Raw genomic sequence first — 18,421 nt, 5'->3', positions numbered from 1 at the left:
ACTTTAAGTCCCTTTTTCACACGTATTTTCATTAAAGCTGAATATATAAGTATAGATCTGTCTAGGCTGGAGGCACATGAAACAAGACAAACGAGCCCCTTCAAGTGTACCTGAGAGGAATCTGACTCAGGATTGGCCACCCTCTAAGGGCACCTCTAACGGGCACAAATAACGGGCAAGCCCTATGAAAAGCGCAGCATGACTCTTGGTGCCACCTTTTAAAAGGAGAGTGACGTCTGGCCTCTGGCAGCAGGAATGTTGAGAAAAGAGAAAATACACTGCCTGCTATCGTGCAGTTTCAAGATAGTCAAGGAAAAGCAATCTCATGCACTGCCCAAGCTCTGTCCCATGATGCACCTCTCCTACACTCTGTCTATGCAAATGAGCAAGCAGAGAGATCAGGAATAAAACACCAAGCTCATGTTCCCTTATAACAGTAGCAGACAACTCCTAAATGTTCCCCAACTTCTAATGCTTTTCTTTTAAACAAATGATAAACAGCCTCACCTGTGGTAAGGCTTAAAAAAATTGAATAAACTCGTAAATGTTCCTCTCCACGGAAATCTTTAGTAAAAGGCGAAAGATTTTTTCGTTTTGAAGAGAAACCAGAGTAAGTTAGAATATGGCTATCTGGGGGTTAGAGGCACCAGATCAAAGACCCTATCATTGCGAGGGTGAGGACCTGAGAGGTATTTGCAGCCTCTAAAAAAGAGGGCAAGAACTAGGCCGGCGAGGGAAACAGGATCAAACTTCAGAGTCTCTGCTCAAAGCACAGAAAAGCAAAAAGGTGGGCAGTTCCAAGTGTCTGCCTGGGAATATGCAAATTCTTTTTGTACACACCTCAGCTCATTAGGAGGTGTCGGGGCTGCTGGGCAAGGGGAACGGGAAGCGTGAATCAGGCTTTCACTGAAGTGGCACTGTAGGACTTTCGTCCCCAACGATTTTACGCTTTCCCCACCATCCCTCCAATCGATAGGCTGTGAGCCACCACTGTTCTATGCAAATAGCCATGCACTTTAAGTCCCTTTTTCACACGTATTTTCATTAAAGCTGAATATATAAGTATAGATCTGTCTAGGCTGGAGGCACTTGAAACAAGACTAACGAGCCCCTTCAAGTGTACCTGAGAGGAATCTGACTCAGGATTGGCCACCTTCTAAGGGCACCTCTAACGGGCACAAATATCGTGCAAGCCCTATGAAAAGCGCAGCATGAGTCTTGGTGCCACCTTTTAAAAGGAGAGTGACGTCTGGCCTCTGGCAGCAGGAATGTTGAGAAAAGAGAAAATATACTGCCTGCTATCGTGCAGTTTCAAGATAGTCAAGGAAAAGCAATCTCATGCACTGCCCAAGCTCTGTCCCATGATGCACCTCTCCTACACTCTGTCTATGCAAATGAGCAAGCAGAGAGATCAGGAATAAAACACCAAGCTCATGTTCCCTTATAACAGTAGCAGACAACTCCTAAATATTCCCCAACTTCTAATGCTTTTCTTTTAAACAAATGATAAACAGCCTCACCTGTGGTAAGGCTTAAAAAAATTGAATAAACTCGTAAATGTTCCTCTCCACGGAAATCTTTAGTAAAAGGCGAAAGATTTTTTCGTTTTGAAGAGAAACCAGAGTAAGTTAGAATATGGCTCTCTGGGGGTTAGAGGCACCAGATCAAAGACCCTATCATTGCGAGGGTGAGGACCTGAGAGGTATTTGCAGCCTCTAAAAAAGAGGGCAAGAACTAGGCCGGTGAGGGAAACAGGATCAAACTTCAGAGTCTCTGCTCAAAGCACAGAAAAGCAAAAAGGTGGGCAGTTCCAAGTGTCTGCCTGGGAATATGCAAATTCTTTTTGTACACACCTCAGCTCATTAGGAGGTGTCGGGGCTGCTGGGCAAGGGGAACGGGAAGCGTGAATCAGGCTTTCACTGAAGTGGCACTGTAGGACTTTCGTCCCCAACGATTTTACGCTTTCCCCACCATCCCTCCAATCGATAGGCTGTGAGCCACCACTGTTCTATGCAAATAGCCATGCACTTTAAGTCCCTTTTTCACACGTATTTTCATTAAAGCTGAATATATAAGTATAGATCTGTCTAGGCTGGAGGCACTTGAAACAAGACTAACGAGCCCCTTCAAGTGTACCTGAGAGGAATCTGACTCAGGATTGGCCACCTTCTAAGGACACCTCTAACGGGCACAAATATCGTGCAAGCCCTATGAAAAGCGCAGCATGAGTCTTGGTGCCACCTTTTAAAAGGAGAGTGACGTCTGGCCTCTGGCAGCAGGAATGTTGAGAAAAGAGAAAATACACTGCCTGCTATCGTGCAGTTTCAAGATAGTCAAGGAAAAGCAATCTCATGCACTGCCCAAGCTCTTTCCCATGATGCACCTCTCCTACACTCTGTCTATGCAAATGAGCAAGCAGAGAGATCAGGAATAAAACACCAAGCTCATGTTCCCTTATAACAGTAGCAGACAACTCCTAAATGTTCCCCAACTTCTAATGCTTTTCTTTTAAACAAATGATAAACAGCCTCACCTGTGGTAAGGCTTAAAAAAATTGAATAAACTCGTAAATGTTCCTCTCCACGGAAATCTTTAGTAAAAGGCGAAAGATTTTTTCGTTTTGAAGAGAAACCAGAGTAAGTTAGAATATGGCTCTCTGGGGGTTAGAGGCACCAGATCAAAGACCCTATCATTGCGAGGGTGAGGACCTGAGAGGTATTTGCAGCCTCTAAAAAAGAGGGCAAGAACTAGGCCGGTGAGGGAAACAGGATCAAACTTCAGAGTCTCTGCTCAAAGCACAGAAAAGCAAAAAGGTGGGCAGTTCCAAGTGTCTGCCTGGGAATATGCAAATTCTTTTTGTACACACCTCAGCTCATTAGGAGGTGTCGGGGCTGCTGGGCAAGGGGAACGGGAAGCGTGAATCAGGCTTTCACTGAAGTGGCACTGTAGGACTTTCGTCCCCAACGATTTTACGCTTTCCCCACCATCCCTCCAATCGATAGGCTGTGAGCCACCACTGTTCTATGCAAATAGCCATGCACTTTAAGTCCCTTTTTCACACGTATTTTCATTAAAGCTGAATATATAAGTATAGATCTGTCTAGGCTGGAGGCACATGAAACAAGACAAACGAGCCCCTTCAAGTGTACCTGAGAGGAATCTGACTCAGGATTGGCCACCCTCTAAGGGCACCTCTAACGGGCACAAATAACGGGCAAGCCCTATGAAAAGCGCAGCATGACTCTTGGTGCCACCTTTTAAAAGGAGAGTGACGTCTGGCCTCTGGCAGCAGGAATGTTGAGAAAAGAGAAAATACACTGCCTGCTATCGTGCAGTTTCAAGATAGTCAAGGAAAAGCAATCTCATGCACTGCCCAAGCTCTTTCCCATGATGCACCTCTCCTACACTCTGTCTATGCAAATGAGCAAGCAGAGAGATCAGGAATAAAACACCAAGCTCATGTTCCCTTATAACAGTAGCAGACAACTCCTAAATGTTCCCCAACTTCTAATGCTTTTCTTTTAAACAAATGATAAACAGCCTCACCTGTGGTAAGGCTTAAAAAAATTGAATAAACTCGTAAATGTTCCTCTCCACGGAAATCTTTAGTAAAAGGCGAAAGATTTTTTCGTTTTGAAGAGAAACCAGAGTAAGTTAGAATATGGCTCTCTGGGGGTTAGAGGCACCAGATCAAAGACCCTATCATTGCGAGGGTGAGGACCTGAGAGGTATTTGCAGCCTCTAAAAAAGAGGGCAAGAACTAGGCCGGTGAGGGAAACAGGATCAAACTTCAGAGTCTCTGCTCAAAGCACAGAAAAGCAAAAAGGTGGGCAGTTCCAAGTGTCTGCCTGGGAATATGCAAATTCTTTTTGTACACACCTCAGCTCATTAGGAGGTGTCGGGGCTGCTGGGCAAGGGGAACGGGAAGCGTGAATCAGGCTTTCACTGAAGTGGCACTGTAGGACTTTCGTCCCCAACGATTTTACGCTTTCCCCACCATCCCTCCAATCGATAGGCTGTGAGCCACCACTGTTCTATGCAAATAGCCATGCACTTTAAGTCCCTTTTTCACACGTATTTTCATTAAAGCTGAATATATAAGTATAGATCTGTCTAGGCTGGAGGCACATGAAACAAGACAAACGAGCCCCTTCAAGTGTACCTGAGAGGAATCTGACTCAGGATTGGCCACCCTCTAAGGGCACCTCTAACGGGCACAAATAACGGGCAAGCCCTATGAAAAGCGCAGCATGACTCTTGGTGCCACCTTTTAAAAGGAGAGTGACGTCTGGCCTCTGGCAGCAGGAATGTTGAGAAAAGAGAAAATACACTGCCTGCTATCGTGCAGTTTCAAGATAGTCAAGGAAAAGCAATCTCATGCACTGCCCAAGCTCTTTCCCATGATGCACCTCTCCTACACTCTGTCTATGCAAATGAGCAAGCAGAGAGATCAGGAATAAAACACCAAGCTCATGTTCCCTTATAACAGTAGCAGACAACTCCTAAATGTTCCCCAACTTCTAATGCTTTTCTTTTAAACAAATGATAAACAGCCTCACCTGTGGTAAGGCTTAAAAAAATTGAATAAACTCGTAAATGTTCCTCTCCACGGAAATCTTTAGTAAAAGGCGAAAGATTTTTTCGTTTTGAAGAGAAACCAGAGTAAGTTAGAATATGGCTCTCTGGGGGTTAGAGGCACCAGATCAAAGACCCTATCATTGCGAGGGTGAGGACCTGAGAGGTATTTGCAGCCTCTAAAAAAGAGGGCAAGAACTAGGCCGGTGAGGGAAACAGGATCAAACTTCAGAGTCTCTGCTCAAAGCACAGAAAAGCAAAAAGGTGGGCAGTTCCAAGTGTCTGCCTGGGAATATGCAAATTCTTTTTGTACACACCTCAGCTCATTAGGAGGTGTCGGGGCTGCTGGGCAAGGGGAACGGGAAGCGTGAATCAGGCTTTCACTGAAGTGGCACTGTAGGACTTTCGTCCCCAACGATTTTACGCTTTCCCCACCATCCCTCCAATCGATAGGCTGTGAGCCACCACTGTTCTATGCAAATAGCCATGCACTTTAAGTCCCTTTTTCACACGTATTTTCATTAAAGCTGAATATATAAGTATAGATCTGTCTAGGCTGGAGGCACTTGAAACAAGACTAACGAGCCCCTTCAAGTGTACCTGAGAGGAATCTGACTCAGGATTGGCCACCTTCTAAGGGCACCTCTAACGGGCACAAATATCGTGCAAGCCCTATGAAAAGCGCAGCATGAGTCTTGGTGCCACCTTTTAAAAGGAGAGTGACGTCTGGCCTCTGGCAGCAGGAATGTTGAGAAAAGAGAAAATATACTGCCTGCTATCGTGCAGTTTCAAGATAGTCAAGGAAAAGCAATCTCATGCACTGCCCAAGCTCTGTCCCATGATGCACCTCTCCTACACTCTGTCTATGCAAATGAGCAAGCAGAGAGATCAGGAATAAAACACCAAGCTCATGTTCCCTTATAACAGTAGCAGACAACTCCTAAATATTCCCCAACTTCTAATGCTTTTCTTTTAAACAAATGATAAACAGCCTCACCTGTGGTAAGGCTTAAAAAAATTGAATAAACTCGTAAATGTTCCTCTCCACGGAAATCTTTAGTAAAAGGCGAAAGATTTTTTCGTTTTGAAGAGAAACCAGAGTAAGTTAGAATATGGCTCTCTGGGGGTTAGAGGCACCAGATCAAAGACCCTATCATTGCGAGGGTGAGGACCTGAGAGGTATTTGCAGCCTCTAAAAAAGAGGGCAAGAACTAGGCCGGTGAGGGAAACAGGATCAAACTTCAGAGTCTCTGCTCAAAGCACAGAAAAGCAAAAAGGTGGGCAGTTCCAAGTGTCTGCCTGGGAATATGCAAATTCTTTTTGTACACACCTCAGCTCATTAGGAGGTGTCGGGGCTGCTGGGCAAGGGGAACGGGAAGCGTGAATCAGGCTTTCACTGAAGTGGCACTGTAGGACTTTCGTCCCCAACGATTTTACGCTTTCCCCACCATCCCTCCAATCGATAGGCTGTGAGCCACCACTGTTCTATGCAAATAGCCATGCACTTTAAGTCCCTTTTTCACACGTATTTTCATTAAAGCTGAATATATAAGTATAGATCTGTCTAGGCTGGAGGCACATGAAACAAGACAAACGAGCCCCTTCAAGTGTACCTGAGAGGAATCTGACTCAGGATTGGCCACCCTCTAAGGGCACCTCTAACGGGCACAAATAACGGGCAAGCCCTATGAAAAGCGCAGCATGACTCTTGGTGCCACCTTTTAAAAGGAGAGTGACGTCTGGCCTCTGGCAGCAGGAATGTTGAGAAAAGAGAAAATACACTGCCTGCTATCGTGCAGTTTCAAGATAGTCAAGGAAAAGCAATCTCATGCACTGCCCAAGCTCTTTCCCATGATGCACCTCTCCTACACTCTGTCTATGCAAATGAGCAAGCAGAGAGATCAGGAATAAAACACCAAGCTCATGTTCCCTTATAACAGTAGCAGACAACTCCTAAATGTTCCCCAACTTCTAATGCTTTTCTTTTAAACAAATGATAAACAGCCTCACCTGTGGTAAGGCTTAAAAAAATTGAATAAACTCGTAAATGTTCCTCTCCACGGAAATCTTTAGTAAAAGGCGAAAGATTTTTTCGTTTTGAAGAGAAACCAGAGTAAGTTAGAATATGGCTCTCTGGGGGTTAGAGGCACCAGATCAAAGACCCTATCATTGCGAGGGTGAGGACCTGAGAGGTATTTGCAGCCTCTAAAAAAGAGGGCAAGAACTAGGCCGGTGAGGGAAACAGGATCAAACTTCAGAGTCTCTGCTCAAAGCACAGAAAAGCAAAAAGGTGGGCAGTTCCAAGTGTCTGCCTGGGAATATGCAAATTCTTTTTGTACACACCTCAGCTCATTAGGAGGTGTCGGGGCTGCTGGGCAAGGGGAACGGGAAGCGTGAATCAGGCTTTCACTGAAGTGGCACTGTAGGACTTTCGTCCCCAACGATTTTACGCTTTCCCCACCATCCCTCCAATCGATAGGCTGTGAGCCACCACTGTTCTATGCAAATAGCCATGCACTTTAAGTCCCTTTTTCACACGTATTTTCATTAAAGCTGAATATATAAGTATAGATCTGTCTAGGCTGGAGGCACATGAAACAAGACAAACGAGCCCCTTCAAGTGTACCTGAGAGGAATCTGACTCAGGATTGGCCACCCTCTAAGGGCACCTCTAACGGGCACAAATAACGGGCAAGCCCTATGAAAAGCGCAGCATGACTCTTGGTGCCACCTTTTAAAAGGAGAGTGACGTCTGGCCTCTGGCAGCAGGAATGTTGAGAAAAGAGAAAATACACTGCCTGCTATCGTGCAGTTTCAAGATAGTCAAGGAAAAGCAATCTCATGCACTGCCCAAGCTCTGTCCCATGATGCACCTCTCCTACACTCTGTCTATGCAAATGAGCAAGCAGAGAGATCAGGAATAAAACACCAAGCTCATGTTCCCTTATAACAGTAGCAGACAACTCCTAAATGTTCCCCAACTTCTAATGCTTTTCTTTTAAACAAATGATAAACAGCCTCACCTGTGGTAAGGCTTAAAAAAATTGAATAAACTCGTAAATGTTCCTCTCCACGGAAATCTTTAGTAAAAGGCGAAAGATTTTTTCGTTTTGAAGAGAAACCAGAGTAAGTTAGAATATGGCTATCTGGGGGTTAGAGGCACCAGATCAAAGACCCTATCATTGCGAGGGTGAGGACCTGAGAGGTATTTGCAGCCTCTAAAAAAGAGGGCAAGAACTAGGCCGGCGAGGGAAACAGGATCAAACTTCAGAGTCTCTGCTCAAAGCACAGAAAAGCAAAAAGGTGGGCAGTTCCAAGTGTCTGCCTGGGAATATGCAAATTCTTTTTGTACACACCTCAGCTCATTAGGAGGTGTCGGGGCTGCTGGGCAAGGGGAACGGGAAGCGTGAATCAGGCTTTCACTGAAGTGGCACTGTAGGACTTTCGTCCCCAACGATTTTACGCTTTCCCCACCATCCCTCCAATCGATAGGCTGTGAGCCACCACTGTTCTATGCAAATAGCCATGCACTTTAAGTCCCTTTTTCACACGTATTTTCATTAAAGCTGAATATATAAGTATAGATCTGTCTAGGCTGGAGGCACTTGAAACAAGACTAACGAGCCCCTTCAAGTGTACCTGAGAGGAATCTGACTCAGGATTGGCCACCTTCTAAGGGCACCTCTAACGGGCACAAATATCGTGCAAGCCCTATGAAAAGCGCAGCATGAGTCTTGGTGCCACCTTTTAAAAGGAGAGTGACGTCTGGCCTCTGGCAGCAGGAATGTTGAGAAAAGAGAAAATATACTGCCTGCTATCGTGCAGTTTCAAGATAGTCAAGGAAAAGCAATCTCATGCACTGCCCAAGCTCTGTCCCATGATGCACCTCTCCTACACTCTGTCTATGCAAATGAGCAAGCAGAGAGATCAGGAATAAAACACCAAGCTCATGTTCCCTTATAACAGTAGCAGACAACTCCTAAATATTCCCCAACTTCTAATGCTTTTCTTTTAAACAAATGATAAACAGCCTCACCTGTGGTAAGGCTTAAAAAAATTGAATAAACTCGTAAATGTTCCTCTCCACGGAAATCTTTAGTAAAAGGCGAAAGATTTTTTCGTTTTGAAGAGAAACCAGAGTAAGTTAGAATATGGCTCTCTGGGGGTTAGAGGCACCAGATCAAAGACCCTATCATTGCGAGGGTGAGGACCTGAGAGGTATTTGCAGCCTCTAAAAAAGAGGGCAAGAACTAGGCCGGTGAGGGAAACAGGATCAAACTTCAGAGTCTCTGCTCAAAGCACAGAAAAGCAAAAAGGTGGGCAGTTCCAAGTGTCTGCCTGGGAATATGCAAATTCTTTTTGTACACACCTCAGCTCATTAGGAGGTGTCGGGGCTGCTGGGCAAGGGGAACGGGAAGCGTGAATCAGGCTTTCACTGAAGTGGCACTGTAGGACTTTCGTCCCCAACGATTTTACGCTTTCCCCACCATCCCTCCAATCGATAGGCTGTGAGCCACCACTGTTCTATGCAAATAGCCATGCACTTTAAGTCCCTTTTTCACACGTATTTTCATTAAAGCTGAATATATAAGTATAGATCTGTCTAGGCTGGAGGCACATGAAACAAGACAAACGAGCCCCTTCAAGTGTACCTGAGAGGAATCTGACTCAGGATTGGCCACCCTCTAAGGGCACCCCAACAGGCACAAATAACGGGCAAGCCCTATGAAAAGCGCAGCATGACTCTTGGTGCCACCTTTTAAAAGGAGAGTGACGTCTGGCCTCTGGCAGCAGGAATGTTGAGAAAAGAGAAAATACACTGCCTGCTATCGTGCAGTTTCAAGATAGTCAAGGAAAAGCAATCTCATGCACTGCCCAAGCTCTTTCCCATGATGCACCTCTCCTACACTCTGTCTATGCAAATGAGCAAGCAGAGAGATCAGGAATAAAACACCAAGCTCATGTTCCCTTATAACAGTAGCAGACAACTCCTAAATGTTCCCCAACTTCTAATGCTTTTCTTTTAAACAAATGATAAACAGCCTCACCTGTGGTAAGGCTTAAAAAAATTGAATAAACTCGTAAATGTTCCTCTCCACGGAAATCTTTAGTAAAAGGCGAAAGATTTTTTCGTTTTGAAGAGAAACCAGAGTAAGTTAGAATATGGCTCTCTGGGGGTTAGAGGCACCAGATCAAAGACCCTATCATTGCGAGGGTGAGGACCTGAGAGGTATTTGCAGCCTCTAAAAAAGAGGGCAAGAACTAGGCCGGTGAGGGAAACAGGATCAAACTTCAGAGTCTCTGCTCAAAGCACAGAAAAGCAAAAAGGTGGGCAGTTCCAAGTGTCTGCCTGGGAATATGCAAATTCTTTTTGTACACACCTCAGCTCATTAGGAGGTGTCGGGGCTGCTGGGCAAGGGGAACGGGAAGCGTGAATCAGGCTTTCACTGAAGTGGCACTGTAGGACTTTCGTCCCCAACGATTTTACGCTTTCCCCACCATCCCTCCAATCGATAGGCTGTGAGCCACCACTGTTCTATGCAAATAGCCATGCACTTTAAGTCCCTTTTTCACACGTATTTTCATTAAAGCTGAATATATAAGTATAGATCTGTCTAGGCTGGAGGCACTTGAAACAAGACTAACGAGCCCCTTCAAGTGTACCTGAGAGGAATCTGACTCAGGATTGGCCACCTTCTAAGGGCACCTCTAACGGGCACAAATATCGTGCAAGCCCTATGAAAAGCGCAGCATGAGTCTTGGTGCCACCTTTTAAAAGGAGAGTGACGTCTGGCCTCTGGCAGCAGGAATGTTGAGAAAAGAGAAAATATACTGCCTGCTATCGTGCAGTTTCAAGATAGTCAAGGAAAAGCAATCTCATGCACTGCCCAAGCTCTGTCCCATGATGCACCTCTCCTACACTCTGTCTATGCAAATGAGCAAGCAGAGAGATCAGGAATAAAACACCAAGCTCATGTTCCCTTATAACAGTAGCAGACAACTCCTAAATATTCCCCAACTTCTAATGCTTTTCTTTTAAACAAATGATAAACAGCCTCACCTGTGGTAAGGCTTAAAAAAATTGAATAAACTCGTAAATGTTCCTCTCCACGGAAATCTTTAGTAAAAGGCGAAAGATTTTTTCGTTTTGAAGAGAAACCAGAGTAAGTTAGAATATGGCTCTCTGGGGGTTAGAGGCACCAGATCAAAGACCCTATCATTGCGAGGGTGAGGACCTGAGAGGTATTTGCAGCCTCTAAAAAAGAGGGCAAGAACTAGGCCGGTGAGGGAAACAGGATCAAACTTCAGAGTCTCTGCTCAAAGCACAGAAAAGCAAAAAGGTGGGCAGTTCCAAGTGTCTGCCTGGGAATATGCAAATTCTTTTTGTACACACCTCAGCTCATTAGGAGGTGTCGGGGCTGCTGGGCAAGGGGAACGGGAAGCGTGAATCAGGCTTTCACTGAAGTGGCACTGTAGGACTTTCGTCCCCAACGATTTTACGCTTTCCCCACCATCCCTCCAATCGATAGGCTGTGAGCCACCACTGTTCTATGCAAATAGCCATGCACTTTAAGTCCCTTTTTCACACGTATTTTCATTAAAGCTGAATATATAAGTATAGATCTGTCTAGGCTGGAGGCACATGAAACAAGACAAACGAGCCCCTTCAAGTGTACCTGAGAGGAATCTGACTCAGGATTGGCCACCCTCTAAGGGCACCTCTAACGGGCACAAATAACGGGCAAGCCCTATGAAAAGCGCAGCATGACTCTTGGTGCCACCTTTTAAAAGGAGAGTGACGTCTGGCCTCTGGCAGCAGGAATGTTGAGAAAAGAGAAAATACACTGCCTGCTATCGTGCAGTTTCAAGATAGTCAAGGAAAAGCAATCTCATGCACTGCCCAAGCTCTTTCCCATGATGCACCTCTCCTACACTCTGTCTATGCAAATGAGCAAGCAGAGAGATCAGGAATAAAACACCAAGCTCATGTTCCCTTATAACAGTAGCAGACAACTCCTAAATGTTCCCCAACTTCTAATGCTTTTCTTTTAAACAAATGATAAACAGCCTCACCTGTGGTAAGGCTTAAAAAAATTGAATAAACTCGTAAATGTTCCTCTCCACGGAAATCTTTAGTAAAAGGCGAAAGATTTTTTCGTTTTGAAGAGAAACCAGAGTAAGTTAGAATATGGCTCTCTGGGGGTTAGAGGCACCAGATCAAAGACCCTATCATTGCGAGGGTGAGGACCTGAGAGGTATTTGCAGCCTCTAAAAAAGAGGGCAAGAACTAGGCCGGTGAGGGAAACAGGATCAAACTTCAGAGTCTCTGCTCAAAGCACAGAAAAGCAAAAAGGTGGGCAGTTCCAAGTGTCTGCCTGGGAATATGCAAATTCTTTTTGTACACACCTCAGCTCATTAGGAGGTGTCGGGGCTGCTGGGCAAGGGGAACGGGAAGCGTGAATCAGGCTTTCACTGAAGTGGCACTGTAGGACTTTCGTCCCCAACGATTTTACGCTTTCCCCACCATCCCTCCAATCGATAGGCTGTGAGCCACCACTGTTCTATGCAAATAGCCATGCACTTTAAGTCCCTTTTTCACACGTATTTTCATTAAAGCTGAATATATAAGTATAGATCTGTCTAGGCTGGAGGCACATGAAACAAGACAAACGAGCCCCTTCAAGTGTACCTGAGAGGAATCTGACTCAGGATTGGCCACCCTCTAAGGGCACCTCTAACGGGCACAAATAACGGGCAAGCCCTATGAAAAGCGCAGCATGACTCTTGGTGCCACCTTTTAAAAGGAGAGTGACGTCTGGCCTCTGGCAGCAGGAATGTTGAGAAAAGAGAAAATACACTGCCTGCTATCGTGCAGTTTCAAGATAGTCAAGGAAAAGCAATCTCATGCACTGCCCAAGCTCTGTCCCATGATGCACCTCTCCTACACTCTGTCTATGCAAATGAGCAAGCAGAGAGATCAGGAATAAAACACCAAGCTCATGTTCCCTTATAACAGTAGCAGACAACTCCTAAATGTTCCCCAACTTCTAATGCTTTTCTTTTAAACAAATGATAAACAGCCTCACCTGTGGTAAGGCTTAAAAAAATTGAATAAACTCGTAAATGTTCCTCTCCACGGAAATCTTTAGTAAAAGGCGAAAGATTTTTTCGTTTTGAAGAGAAACCAGAGTAAGTTAGAATATGGCTATCTGGGGGTTAGAGGCACCAGATCAAAGACCCTATCATTGCGAGGGTGAGGACCTGAGAGGTATTTGCAGCCTCTAAAAAAGAGGGCAAGAACTAGGCCGGCGAGGGAAACAGGATCAAACTTCAGAGTCTCTGCTCAAAGCACAGAAAAGCAAAAAGGTGGGCAGTTCCAAGTGTCTGCCTGGGAATATGCAAATTCTTTTTGTACACACCTCAGCTCATTAGGAGGTGTCGGGGCTGCTGGGCAAGGGGAACGGGAAGCGTGAATCAGGCTTTCACTGAAGTGGCACTGTAGGACTTTCGTCCCCAACGATTTTACGCTTTCCCCACCATCCCTCCAATCGATAGGCTGTGAGCCACCACTGTTCTATGCAAATAGCCATGCACTTTAAGTCCCTTTTTCACACGTATTTTCATTAAAGCTGAATATATAAGTATAGATCTGTCTAGGCTGGAGGCACTTGAAACAAGACTAACGAGCCCCTTCAAGTGTACCTGAGAGGAATCTGACTCAGGATTGGCCACCTTCTAAGGGCACCTCTAACGGGCACAAATATCGTGCAAGCCCTATGAAAAGCGCAGCATGAGTCTTGGTGCCACCTTTTAAAAGGAGAGTGACGTCTGGCCTCTGGCAGCAGGAATGTTGAGAAAAGAGAAAATATACTGCCTGCTATCGTGCAGTTTCAAGATAGTCAAGGAAAAGCAATCTCATGCACTGCCCAAGCTCTGTCCCATGATGCACCTCTCCTACACTCTGTCTATGCAAATGAGCAAGCAGAGAGATCAGGAATAAAACACCAAGCTCATGTTCCCTTATAACAGTAGCAGACAACTCCTAAATATTCCCCAACTTCTAATGCTTTTCTTTTAAACAAATGATAAACAGCCTCACCTGTGGTAAGGCTTAAAAAAATTGAATAAACTCGTAAATGTTCCTCTCCACGGAAATCTTTAGTAAAAGGCGAAAGATTTTTTCGTTTTGAAGAGAAACCAGAGTAAGTTAGAATATGGCTCTCTGGGGGTTAGAGGCACCAGATCAAAGACCCTATCATTGCGAGGGTGAGGACCTGAGAGGTATTTGCAGCCTCTAAAAAAGAGGGCAAGAACTAGGCCGGTGAGGGAAACAGGATCAAACTTCAGAGTCTCTGCTCAAAGCACAGAAAAGCAAAAAGGTGGGCAGTTCCAAGTGTCTGCCTGGGAATATGCAAATTCTTTTTGTACACACCTCAGCTCATTAGGAGGTGTCGGGGCTGCTGGGCAAGGGGAACGGGAAGCGTGAATCAGGCTTTCACTGAAGTGGCACTGTAGGACTTTCGTCCCCAACGATTTTACGCTTTCCCCACCATCCCTCCAATCGATAGGCTGTGAGCCACCACTGTTCTATGCAAATAGCCATGCACTTTAAGTCCCTTTTTCACACGTATTTTCATTAAAGCTGAATATATAAGTATAGATCTGTCTAGGCTGGAGGCACATGAAACAAGACAAACGAGCCCCTTCAAGTGTACCTGAGAGGAATCTGACTCAGGATTGGCCACCCTCTAAGGGCACCTCTAACGGGCACAAATAACGGGCAAGCCCTATGAAAAGCGCAGCATGACTCTTGGTGCCACCTTTTAAAAGGAGAGTGACGTCTGGCCTCTGGCAGCAGGAATGTTGAGAAAAGAGAAAATACACTGCCTGCTATCGTGCAGTTTCAAGATAGTCAAGGAAAAGCAATCTCATGCACTGCCCAAGCTCTTTCCCATGATGCACCTCTCCTACACTCTGTCTATGCAAATGAGCAAGCAGAGAGATCAGGAATAAAACACCAAGCTCATGTTCCCTTATAACAGTAGCAGACAACTCCTAAATGTTCCCCAACTTCTAATGCTTTTCTTTTAAACAAATGATAAACAGCCTCACCTGTGGTAAGGCTTAAAAAAATTGAATAAACTCGTAAATGTTCCTCTCCACGGAAATCTTTAGTAAAAGGCGAAAGATTTTTTCGTTTTGAAGAGAAACCAGAGTAAGTTAGAATATGGCTCTCTGGGGGTTAGAGGCACCAGATCAAAGACCCTATCATTGCGAGGGTGAGGACCTGAGAGGTATTTGCAGCCTCTAAAAAAGAGGGCAAGAACTAGGCCGGTGAGGGAAACAGGATCAAACTTCAGAGTCTCTGCTCAAAGCACAGAAAAGCAAAAAGGTGGGCAGTTCCAAGTGTCTGCCTGGGAATATGCAAATTCTTTTTGTACACACCTCAGCTCATTAGGAGGTGTCGGGGCTGCTGGGCAAGGGGAACGGGAAGCGTGAATCAGGCTTTCACTGAAGTGGCACTGTAGGACTTTCGTCCCCAACGATTTTACGCTTTCCCCACCATCCCTCCAATCGATAGGCTGTGAGCCACCACTGTTCTATGCAAATAGCCATGCACTTTAAGTCCCTTTTTCACACGTATTTTCATTAAAGCTGAATATATAAGTATAGATCTGTCTAGGCTGGAGGCACTTGAAACAAGACTAACGAGCCCCTTCAAGTGTACCTGAGAGGAATCTGACTCAGGATTGGCCACCTTCTAAGGACACCTCTAACGGGCACAAATATCGTGCAAGCCCTATGAAAAGCGCAGCATGAGTCTTGGTGCCACCTTTTAAAAGGAGAGTGACGTCTGGCCTCTGGCAGCAGGAATGTTGAGAAAAGAGAAAATACACTGCCTGCTATCGTGCAGTTTCAAGATAGTCAAGGAAAAGCAATCTCATGCACTGCCCAAGCTCTTTCCCATGATGCACCTCTCCTACACTCTGTCTATGCAAATGAGCAAGCAGAGAGATCAGGAATAAAACACCAAGCTCATGTTCCCTTATAACAGTAGCAGACAACTCCTAAATGTTCCCCAACTTCTAATGCTTTTCTTTTAAACAAATGATAAACAGCCTCACCTGTGGTAAGGCTTAAAAAAATTGAATAAACTCGTAAATGTTCCTCTCCACGGAAATCTTTAGTAAAAGGCGAAAGATTTTTTCGTTTTGAAGAGAAACCAGAGTAAGTTAGAATATGGCTCTCTGGGGGTTAGAGGCACCAGATCAAAGACCCTATCATTGCGAGGGTGAGGACCTGAGAGGTATTTGCAGCCTCTAAAAAAGAGGGCAAGAACTAGGCCGGTGAGGGAAACAGGATCAAACTTCAGAGTCTCTGCTCAAAGCACAGAAAAGCAAAAAGGTGGGCAGTTCCAAGTGTCTGCCTGGGAATATGCAAATTCTTTTTGTACACACCTCAGCTCATTAGGAGGTGTCGGGGCTGCTGGGCAAGGGGAACGGGAAGCGTGAATCAGGCTTTCACTGAAGTGGCACTGTAGGACTTTCGTCCCCAACGATTTTACGCTTTCCCCACCATCCCTCCAATCGATAGGCTGTGAGCCACCACTGTTCTATGCAAATAGCCATGCACTTTAAGTCCCTTTTTCACACGTATTTTCATTAAAGCTGAATATATAAGTATAGATCTGTCTAGGCTGGAGGCACTTGAAACAAGACTAACGAGCCCCTTCAAGTGTACCTGAGAGGAATCTGACTCAGGATTGGCCACCTTCTAAGGGCACCTCTAACGGGCACAAATATCGTGCAAGCCCTATGAAAAGCGCAGCATGAGTCTTGGTGCCACCTTTTAAAAGGAGAGTGACGTCTGGCCTCTGGCAGCAGGAATGTTGAGAAAAGAGAAAATATACTGCCTGCTATCGTGCAGTTTCAAGATAGTCAAGGAAAAGCAATCTCATGCACTGCCCAAGCTCTGTCCCATGATGCACCTCTCCTACACTCTGTCTATGCAAATGAGCAAGCAGAGAGATCAGGAATAAAACACCAAGCTCATGTTCCCTTATAACAGTAGCAGACAACTCCTAAATATTCCCCAACTTCTAATGCTTTTCTTTTAAACAAATGATAAACAGCCTCACCTGTGGTAAGGCTTAAAAAAATTGAATAAACTCGTAAATGTTCCTCTCCACGGAAATCTTTAGTAAAAGGCGAAAGATTTTTTCGTTTTGAAGAGAAACCAGAGTAAGTTAGAATATGGCTCTCTGGGGGTTAGAGGCACCAGATCAAAGACCCTATCATTGCGAGGGTGAGGACCTGAGAGGTATTTGCAGCCTCTAAAAAAGAGGGCAAGAACTAGGCCGGTGAGGGAAACAGGATCAAACTTCAGAGTCTCTGCTCAAAGCACAGAAAAGCAAAAAGGTGGGCAGTTCCAAGTGTCTGCCTGGGAATATGCAAATTCTTTTTGTACACACCTCAGCTCATTAGGAGGTGTCGGGGCTGCTGGGCAAGGGGAACGGGAAGCGTGAATCAGGCTTTCACTGAAGTGGCACTGTAGGACTTTCGTCCCCAACGATTTTACGCTTTCCCCACCATCCCTCCAATCGATAGGCTGTGAGCCACCACTGTTCTATGCAAATAGCCATGCACTTTAAGTCCCTTTTTCACACGTATTTTCATTAAAGCTGAATATATAAGTATAGATCTGTCTAGGCTGGAGGCACATGAAACAAGACAAACGAGCCCCTTCAAGTGTACCTGAGAGGAATCTGACTCAGGATTGGCCACCCTCTAAGGGCACCTCTAACGGGCACAAATAACGGGCAAGCCCTATGAAAAGCGCAGCATGACTCTTGGTGCCACCTTTTAAAAGGAGAGTGACGTCTGGCCTCTGGCAGCAGGAATGTTGAGAAAAGAGAAAATACACTGCCTGCTATCGTGCAGTTTCAAGATAGTCAAGGAAAAGCAATCTCATGCACTGCCCAAGCTCTTTCCCATGATGCACCTCTCCTACACTCTGTCTATGCAAATGAGCAAGCAGAGAGATCAGGAATAAAACACCAAGCTCATGTTCCCTTATAACAGTAGCAGACAACTCCTAAATGTTCCCCAACTTCTAATGCTTTTCTTTTAAACAAATGATAAACAGCCTCACCTGTGGTAAGGCTTAAAAAAATTGAATAAACTCGTAAATGTTCCTCTCCACGGAAATCTTTAGTAAAAGGCGAAAGATTTTTTCGTTTTGAAGAGAAACCAGAGTAAGTTAGAATATGGCTCTCTGGGGGTTAGAGGCACCAGATCAAAGACCCTATCATTGCGAGGGTGAGGACCTGAGAGGTATTTGCAGCCTCTAAAAAAGAGGGCAAGAACTAGGCCGGTGAGGGAAACAGGATCAAACTTCAGAGTCTCTGCTCAAAGCACAGAAAAGCAAAAAGGTGGGCAGTTCCAAGTGTCTGCCTGGGAATATGCAAATTCTTTTTGTACACACCTCAGCTCATTAGGAGGTGTCGGGGCTGCTGGGCAAGGGGAACGGGAAGCGTGAATCAGGCTTTCACTGAAGTGGCACTGTAGGACTTTCGTCCCCAACGATTTTACGCTTTCCCCACCATCCCTCCAATCGATAGGCTGTGAGCCACCACTGTTCTATGCAAATAGCCATGCACTTTAAGTCCCTTTTTCACACGTATTTTCATTAAAGCTGAATATATAAGTATAGATCTGTCTAGGCTGGAGGCACATGAAACAAGACAAACGAGCCCCTTCAAGTGTACCTGAGAGGAATCTGACTCAGGATTGGCCACCCTCTAAGGGCACCTCTAACGGGCACAAATAACGGGCAAGCCCTATGA

The 18,421-nt window shown here is 45.3% G+C and overlaps 18 non-coding genes across 18 annotated transcripts; all 18 read right to left on the bottom strand.

Moving 5' to 3' along the window:
* Window positions 1-499: 499 nt before the first annotated feature.
* LOC147677244 (U5 spliceosomal RNA) lies at window positions 500-614 on the bottom strand. The gene has a single exon (XR_015303212.1). It is a non-coding gene; the product is annotated as a U5 spliceosomal RNA (small nuclear RNA).
* An 898-nt stretch (window positions 615-1,512) lies between these two features.
* Window positions 1,513-1,627, bottom strand: LOC147677243 (U5 spliceosomal RNA). The gene has a single exon (XR_015303211.1). It is a non-coding gene; the product is annotated as a U5 spliceosomal RNA (small nuclear RNA).
* An 898-nt stretch (window positions 1,628-2,525) lies between these two features.
* Window positions 2,526-2,640, bottom strand: LOC147677242 (U5 spliceosomal RNA). Its single transcript, XR_015303210.1, has one exon. It is a non-coding gene; the product is annotated as a U5 spliceosomal RNA (small nuclear RNA).
* An 898-nt stretch (window positions 2,641-3,538) lies between these two features.
* Window positions 3,539-3,653, bottom strand: LOC147677241 (U5 spliceosomal RNA). Its single transcript, XR_015303209.1, has one exon. It is a non-coding gene; the product is annotated as a U5 spliceosomal RNA (small nuclear RNA).
* Window positions 3,654-4,551: 898 nt separating this feature from the next.
* Window positions 4,552-4,666, bottom strand: LOC147677240 (U5 spliceosomal RNA). Its single transcript, XR_015303208.1, has one exon. It is a non-coding gene; the product is annotated as a U5 spliceosomal RNA (small nuclear RNA).
* An 898-nt stretch (window positions 4,667-5,564) lies between these two features.
* Window positions 5,565-5,679, bottom strand: LOC147677239 (U5 spliceosomal RNA). Its single transcript, XR_015303207.1, has one exon. It is a non-coding gene; the product is annotated as a U5 spliceosomal RNA (small nuclear RNA).
* Window positions 5,680-6,577: 898 nt separating this feature from the next.
* Window positions 6,578-6,692, bottom strand: LOC147677238 (U5 spliceosomal RNA). Its single transcript, XR_015303206.1, has one exon. It is a non-coding gene; the product is annotated as a U5 spliceosomal RNA (small nuclear RNA).
* An 898-nt stretch (window positions 6,693-7,590) lies between these two features.
* On the bottom strand, window positions 7,591-7,705 carry LOC147677237 (U5 spliceosomal RNA). Its single transcript, XR_015303204.1, has one exon. It is a non-coding gene; the product is annotated as a U5 spliceosomal RNA (small nuclear RNA).
* An 898-nt stretch (window positions 7,706-8,603) lies between these two features.
* On the bottom strand, window positions 8,604-8,718 carry LOC147677236 (U5 spliceosomal RNA). The gene has a single exon (XR_015303203.1). It is a non-coding gene; the product is annotated as a U5 spliceosomal RNA (small nuclear RNA).
* Window positions 8,719-9,615: 897 nt separating this feature from the next.
* Window positions 9,616-9,730, bottom strand: LOC147677235 (U5 spliceosomal RNA). The gene has a single exon (XR_015303202.1). It is a non-coding gene; the product is annotated as a U5 spliceosomal RNA (small nuclear RNA).
* Window positions 9,731-10,628: 898 nt separating this feature from the next.
* Window positions 10,629-10,743, bottom strand: LOC147677234 (U5 spliceosomal RNA). Its single transcript, XR_015303201.1, has one exon. It is a non-coding gene; the product is annotated as a U5 spliceosomal RNA (small nuclear RNA).
* An 898-nt stretch (window positions 10,744-11,641) lies between these two features.
* LOC147677233 (U5 spliceosomal RNA) lies at window positions 11,642-11,756 on the bottom strand. The gene has a single exon (XR_015303200.1). It is a non-coding gene; the product is annotated as a U5 spliceosomal RNA (small nuclear RNA).
* Window positions 11,757-12,654: 898 nt separating this feature from the next.
* Window positions 12,655-12,769, bottom strand: LOC147677232 (U5 spliceosomal RNA). Its single transcript, XR_015303198.1, has one exon. It is a non-coding gene; the product is annotated as a U5 spliceosomal RNA (small nuclear RNA).
* Window positions 12,770-13,667: 898 nt separating this feature from the next.
* Window positions 13,668-13,782, bottom strand: LOC147677231 (U5 spliceosomal RNA). Its single transcript, XR_015303197.1, has one exon. It is a non-coding gene; the product is annotated as a U5 spliceosomal RNA (small nuclear RNA).
* An 898-nt stretch (window positions 13,783-14,680) lies between these two features.
* Window positions 14,681-14,795, bottom strand: LOC147677230 (U5 spliceosomal RNA). The gene has a single exon (XR_015303196.1). It is a non-coding gene; the product is annotated as a U5 spliceosomal RNA (small nuclear RNA).
* Window positions 14,796-15,693: 898 nt separating this feature from the next.
* On the bottom strand, window positions 15,694-15,808 carry LOC147677229 (U5 spliceosomal RNA). Its single transcript, XR_015303195.1, has one exon. It is a non-coding gene; the product is annotated as a U5 spliceosomal RNA (small nuclear RNA).
* Window positions 15,809-16,706: 898 nt separating this feature from the next.
* On the bottom strand, window positions 16,707-16,821 carry LOC147677228 (U5 spliceosomal RNA). The gene has a single exon (XR_015303194.1). It is a non-coding gene; the product is annotated as a U5 spliceosomal RNA (small nuclear RNA).
* Window positions 16,822-17,719: 898 nt separating this feature from the next.
* On the bottom strand, window positions 17,720-17,834 carry LOC147677227 (U5 spliceosomal RNA). Its single transcript, XR_015303192.1, has one exon. It is a non-coding gene; the product is annotated as a U5 spliceosomal RNA (small nuclear RNA).
* Between the last annotated feature and the right edge of the window lie 587 nt (window positions 17,835-18,421).

The sequence above is a fragment of the Lissotriton vulgaris genome, chromosome 12 (assembly GCF_964263255.1).
Source record: "Lissotriton vulgaris chromosome 12, aLisVul1.2, whole genome shotgun sequence".
Taxonomy (NCBI): domain Eukaryota; kingdom Metazoa; phylum Chordata; class Amphibia; order Caudata; family Salamandridae; genus Lissotriton; species Lissotriton vulgaris.
Note: the sequence above shows the minus strand (reverse complement) of the source record. Positions and strands in the feature narration are given on the sequence as shown.